This window comes from Penaeus vannamei, chromosome 32 (assembly GCF_042767895.1).
Source record: "Penaeus vannamei isolate JL-2024 chromosome 32, ASM4276789v1, whole genome shotgun sequence".
Taxonomy (NCBI): Eukaryota; Metazoa; Arthropoda; class Malacostraca; order Decapoda; family Penaeidae; genus Penaeus; species Penaeus vannamei.
In genome coordinates this window covers 15,017,151-15,024,003 of record NC_091580.1, presented here as the reverse complement: position 1 = coordinate 15,024,003, position 6,853 = coordinate 15,017,151, and positions in this window count along the sequence as shown.

Sequence of the window (6,853 nt, the reverse complement as noted above, 5' to 3'; positions counted from 1 at the left end):
AGTAAATAACTTGCTATCTTTCGGAGATGGTCCCCTCTCCGTCGGCCTACTGCGATTTACTTTATTGGGGAACGCCCACCTAGGCACCATTTTTAAAAAGTAATGCACCCTTACATTGTATCAAATCTCCCCGTGCAAAGAGAAACAACTATTTTTACACCGGCATTGAATAAAACTTGCTACTCGACTTCTTCAATATTTTCTGATAAACTTAATACCCATTCATATCAGATTAAGAAACACTGATATGTCTAAACATCTCCTGGCTAAGATATAATGTTTTACTAAGTAATTCACTAATTGCCATAGCGACTAAACCCGTTAAAGGTCTCCTAAAACAATTTCTATCTTAAAAAAAAAGTACAAAAGAGAAGGTTTTCAGCAATTGTAACACATTTCTTTTTTTTTTACGTTTTAGCCATAGGCTCTTTATCTACTCAAAGGTTTTGATTAGATATGAAGACGTTTTAGGATAAAATGATATAACTCGTTTGCCTTTCTTGTCATAGAGTTTTTATAATTTTACCTGTATTACGCACATTTAGGCACCATTTTAAAAAAGTAATGTATGCATTAAGTGACTTACCAATTGTCGTAGCGACGAAAACCGTTAAAGGCCCTTAAAAACCATTTCACCTTCAAAATAAAAAAGTGAGAAAAACAAACGTATAAAAGAAGACCATGCAATTGTTAACATACTATTTGACGTTTTAGCAGCAGATTCTTTATCAAAACAAGGAACTTTTATATGATATGAAAAAGTTTTAGGTGAAAATAACTTGTTTGTCCTTCGTTTCAGAGAGCTTTTATAATTTTACGTCTATTGGACATAGATAAATTCGCCTAAAACAAGGATTTTCGACCAAGGATAAATTTACTCCAAAGGAGTAGAAAGTGTACATGACAGCCTCGTTGCGATAGGTCTTAGCAGCTAGCATGCGAATTTCCATTTCTTTTCTTAAACCAAGTCACCAGCAACTATACATTTTCCATAATCAACATATTGCAAACATAAAAAAAACAAAGGCGCTTACTTTCCATGCGTCTGCATTAGACATTCCTGATTTTTACACGGTTGTAAAGGTGTATGTGGCGAACAACATAGAGCCAAGGAGGTAAATTATAGAGGTAAGGTTAAAATCACACACCTAAAGAGAAAAAGTGGGAAACCGATTCAATATTTTCAGTACTTTAGTCATTAATGGCAAGTAGAAAACACTCGTGTGGGGAAAAAAATCACATAATGTCATAATAAGGGAGATAAAAACGCCCTTTTACTTAACTTAAGAGAAAAACAAAATTATTTTTTACTCAGATACAAGAACGATTGAAGTATATATACATATGAGTGGAGCATATTTTTGCGGGCCATGAAAATATATGGCAAAACCGTTAAAACGTTTCGCATTGCCGTCATCTTTAACAGAAGGCATGTATATTACAGTAAAATAAGCTTTGTGCAATTGAATACATTTGTTTTTTCTATAATAATACAAAAAGTCAATTTGCTCATCAATACTACAAAAGTCTTATTTCTCTTAAGATGTCCTCCTGAACAGTGATGATGCTTTGTCCAATATACAGATGATGGAAGACCTTACGCAGAGGCAGAGAATACCGCGACTTGTCACGAGCTATTGGTCTCACCAACATACTTGGCGAAAAAACAGAAGTACTCGTCTCGACTCCATTCGTGAAGAATTGCTTGGTTAATGAATATCTCACCTTTAAATCGCACCCTTTCAGTCATTTGACCAAGGTAAATCCCCATGTTCTACGTATGTAGAATGACACGTCTCTTTGCTGGTCCTCGTAGCACATCCTTCTACACACCTGTTCGTTCCGCCAGATCACGCAGTCTGCTTCCCCTATCAAACATGCCATACCTTGTTGGTGGATCCTATCCTGGCCCCTCCCTCTCGACTATACGCGATGGTAAGTAAAAGTAGTGATTTTGATCATAAATGTAGGTATAACATGACCACACGACACTGAATATGTATCTCCAAGACGATGTGTATTTGGTGATGTGTGTAATTATACGAGTGTCGAGCTTGGAGGGTCCTTGTGAAGAAAACGTAAGGATTTTGTAAAACCATAAGACAGTAATATCTCTTCATAAGTATTTATGAATACTAATAACCCATATGGTTGGTCGGAAAGAAGGGCAAAAAATTGTCGAAACCATTTCTCAGAAACGAATCTGCATAGGTTGCCAACTAGTTCCATCAAGTTTTACTTCTCTTTCCTCGCGAATCATCTTCCTTTCCGCACACAGATACACGATGAAAGGAGGAGACGACTTGCAGTTTTTCTGAAATGGTACCTCCGACATCGGTTACGGAAGTCTCCTTTGTTGAAAAGAGCATTTAGATAGAGGTTTATGAATAGTAACCTCATCCGAGTAATCATATCATATTTTCTAAAATTATATAATGTAAAAATATGGAGACATTCCTGTATGACAAACCTTGCTTACCTACAATGTCAATAGTTTCATAAAACCTTGTTGTATAAAGAAGAAATTAACATTACTAAAAAGTTTTAATGCACTTTGCCTCAGAAAGGATTTTCATTCAGCAGAAAAACGGTTTGTTATCACCCACCTCTTTCGCCGGAGAGGCGAAAGAGGCGGATAATAGTGCGAATGGTTTATAACAAACAAGGGTGCCTAAGAAAAATCATTTTCATTCAGCAGATAAACTGTTAGTTATCACCTACCTCTGACTTGTCTGTTCAGAGTATATTTCCCCTCGGTAATACTAGCTGCAGTTTAAACAAGGCATATTGCTATACGTTTATTTGCGCACACGCCGCACTCATCGCCGGGGTTGCTGCTTGCGAGAAGTACAAACGCCCGCGACAACGACAACGGCGGCGACTGCGGAAAGTAAAGACGCATGCGACGACCGCGGCGGGCGGTGGCGGCGGCGGGGCGGCGGTGGTAGCGACGGAGACAGCGGCGGCGGCAGCGGCGGGCGTCTCGGGGAGGAAGGGCGAGGGGGGGGGGGGGTTCTAGTTGATACAATACATATTTCTCAAGTTTTCGTAAAGACGTAAATGTTTTAAAATTGTAATTTTTTTATGAGCTTCATGTAGGTTACCTTCAATATCAAAGAATATTTTAACTAACTGATATTTCTTAAATCTTATGCTAAGACATGTAAATGCTTTAAAACTATACAAATTTGTGATGGACTTCATGTAGTCGCCGCCGTTGTCGTTATCGCGGGCGTTTGTACTTCTCGCAAGCAGCAACCCCGGCGATGAGTGCGGCGTGTGCGCAAATAAACGTATAGCAATATGCCTTGTTTAAACTGCAGCTAGTATTACCGAGGGGAAATATACTCTGAACAGACAAGTCAGAGGTAGGTGATAACTAACAGTTTATCTGCTGAATGAAAATGATTTTTCTTTGGCACCCTTGTTTGTTATAAACCATTCGCACTATTATCCGCCTCTTTCGCCTCTCCGGGGAAAGAGGTGGGTGATAACAAACCGTTTTTCTGCTGAATGAAAATCCTTTCTGAGGCAAAGTGCATTAAAACTTTTTAGTAATGTTAATTTCTTCTTTATACAACAAGGTTTTATGAAACTATTGACATTGTAGGTAAGCAAGGTTTGTCATACAGGAATGTCTCCATATTTTTACATTATATAATTTTAGAAAATATGATATGATTACTCGGATGAGGTTACTATTCATAAACCTCTATCTAAATGCTCTTTTCAATAAAGGAGACTTCCGTAACCGATGTCGGAGGTACCATTTCAGAAAAACTGCAAGTCGTCTCCTCCTTTCATCGTGTATCTGTGTGCGGAAAGGAAGATGATTCGCGAGGAAAGAGAAGTAAAACTTGATGGAACTAGTTGGCAACCTATGCAGATTCGTTTCTGAGAAATGGTTTCGACAATTTTTTGCCCTTCTTTCCGACCAACCATATGGGTTATTAGTATTCATAAATACTTATGAAGAGATATTACTGTCTTATGGTTTTACAAAATCCTTACGTTTTCTTCACAAGGACCCTCCAAGCTCGACACTCGTATAATTACACACATCACCAAATACACATCGTCTTGGAGATACATATTCAGTGTCGTGTGGTCATGTTATACCTACATTTATGATCAAAATCACTACTTTTACTTGACCATCGCGTATAGTCGAGAGGGAGGGGCCAGGATAGGATCCACCAACAAGGTATGGCATGTTTGATAGGGGAAGCAGACTGCGTGAGCTGGCGGAACGAACAGGTGTGTAGAAGGATGTGCTACGAGGACCAGCAAAAAGACGTGTCATTCTACATACGTAGAACATAGGGATTTACCTTGGTCAAATGACTGAAAGGGTGCGATTTAAAGGTGAGATATTCATTAACCAAGCAATTCTTCACGAATGGAGTCGAGACGAGTACTTCTGTTTTTTCGCCAAGTATGTTGGTGAGACCAATAGCTCGTGACAAGTCGCGGTATTCTCTGACTCTGTGTAAGGTCTTCCATCATCTGTATATTGGACAAAGCATCATCACTGTTCAGGAGGACATCTTAAGAGAAATAAGACTTTTGTAGTATTGATGAGCAAATTGACTTTTTGTATTATTATAGAAAAAACAAATGTATTCAATTGCACAAAGCTTATTTTACTGTAATATACATGCCTTCTGTTAAAGATGACGGCAATGCGAAACGTTTTAACGGTTTTGCCATATATTTTCATGGCCCGCAAAAATATGCTCCACTCATTTGTATATATACTTCAATCGTTCTTGTATCTGAGTAAAAAATAATTTTGTTTTTCTCTTAAGTTAAGTAAAAGGGCGTTTTTATCTCCCTTATTATGACATTATGTGATTTTTTTTCCCCACGCGAGTGTTTTCTACTTGCCATTAATGACTAAAGTACTGAAAATATTGAATCGGTTTCCCACTTTTTCTCTTTAGGTGTGTGATTTTAACCTTACCTCTATAATTTACCTCCTTGGCTCTATGTTGTTCGCCACATACACCTTTACAACCGTGTAAAAATCAGGAATGTCTAATGCAGACGCATGGAAAGTAAGCGCCTTTGTTTTTTTATGTTTGCAATATGTTGATTATGGAAAATGTATAGTTGCTGGTGACTTGGTTTAAGAAAAGAAATGGAAATTCGCATGCTAGCTGCTAAGACCTATCGCAACGAGGCTGTCATGTACACTTTCTACTCCTTTGGAGTAAATTTATCCTTGGTCGAAAATCCTTGTTTTAGGCGAATTTATCTATGTCCAATAGACGTAAAATTATAAAAGCTCTCTGAAACGAAGGACAAACAAGTTATTTTCACCTAAAACTTTTTCATATCATATAAAAGTTCCTTGTTTTGATAAAGAATCTGCTGCTAAAACGTCAAATAGTATGTTAACAATTGCATGGTCTTCTTTTATACGTTTGTTTTTCTCACTTTTTTATTTTGAAGGTGAAATGGTTTTTAAGGGCCTTTAACGGTTTTCGTCGCTACGACAATTGGTAAGTCACTTAATGCATACATTACTTTTTTAAAATGGTGCCTAAATGTGCGTAATACAGGTAAAATTATAAAAACTCTATGACAAGAAAGGCAAACGAGTTATATCATTTTATCCTAAAACGTCTTCATATCTAATCAAAACCTTTGAGTAGATAAAGAGCCTATGGCTAAAACGTAAAAAAAAAAAAAAAATGTGTTACAATTGCTGAAAACCTTCTCTTTTGTACTTTTTTTTAAAAGATAGAAATTGTTTTAGGAGACCTTTAACGGGTTTAGTCGCTATGGCAATTAGTGAATTACTTAGTAAAACATTATATCTTAGCCAGGAGATGTTTAGACATATCAGTGTTTCTTAATCTGATATGAATGGGTATTAAGTTTATCAGAAAATATTGAAGAAGTCGAGTAGCAAGTTTTATTCAATGCCGGTGTAAAAATAGTTGTTTCTCTTTGCACGGGGAGATTTGATACAATGTAAGGGTGCATTACTTTTTAAAAATGGTGCCTAGGTGGGCGTTCCCCAATAAAGTAAATCACAGTAGGCCGACGGAGAGGGGACCATCTCCGAAAGATAGCAAGTTATTTACTTCGATCTTTAACCGCATATTTGTTGGCAAGTGAGAAAGACGATTGCGGGAGTTCGGTTGAATTTATGCTCTCAAGCAAGGATATTTTTTACCTTTTTACAATGCTGTTTCTGTTCTTATAACAGACAAAAATTATTCTGACAGTGAGCACGCTCCTGACAAGGGAGATTACTGTAACCAACGAGGGAGTTGCATGGTTCCTTCTCTTTGCCATATACTTGTAATATAGGCGATTTTGAGGGTATAAAGGTTGGGTAAATCACTAAAAAGCTAGCCAGCATTTCGTGTTGATTCTTCTTTTTATATTGTCATAAAATGGAGGACCCATCACCAATGTTTACATTAGTGTTTTTTATATCAGAAGGGAAGCTATTTTTTAATCTATTACGTAGTTCGCCTGTTAGTTGCATAAGCAGGAATGAAAAGGATGAATTCATTAACATTTTTCTGTCAAAGTGGGAAACGTGTCACGCCGCTCGTCCTAACCAGTCAGAACAAACTTACCAACAAGAGGCTGACGATGCAATTCAAGACCTATGGCATGAGTTCTGAGAAGAAATAATTCGCACTATTACCTATTTTCGCGAGCTTGGCAGTATATACAGTAGAATGAGGTTTTAAAATGTCATATCGGTTGTGCGGGCGGGATAATTATCTCGCAAATATGACAAATCCACATGTGCAAATATGCGAGATGGCGGTTGCCGCATTTATATTTGCGTATTGAATTTAAGTCGAATAAAAACCGGTTCAAAATTTCT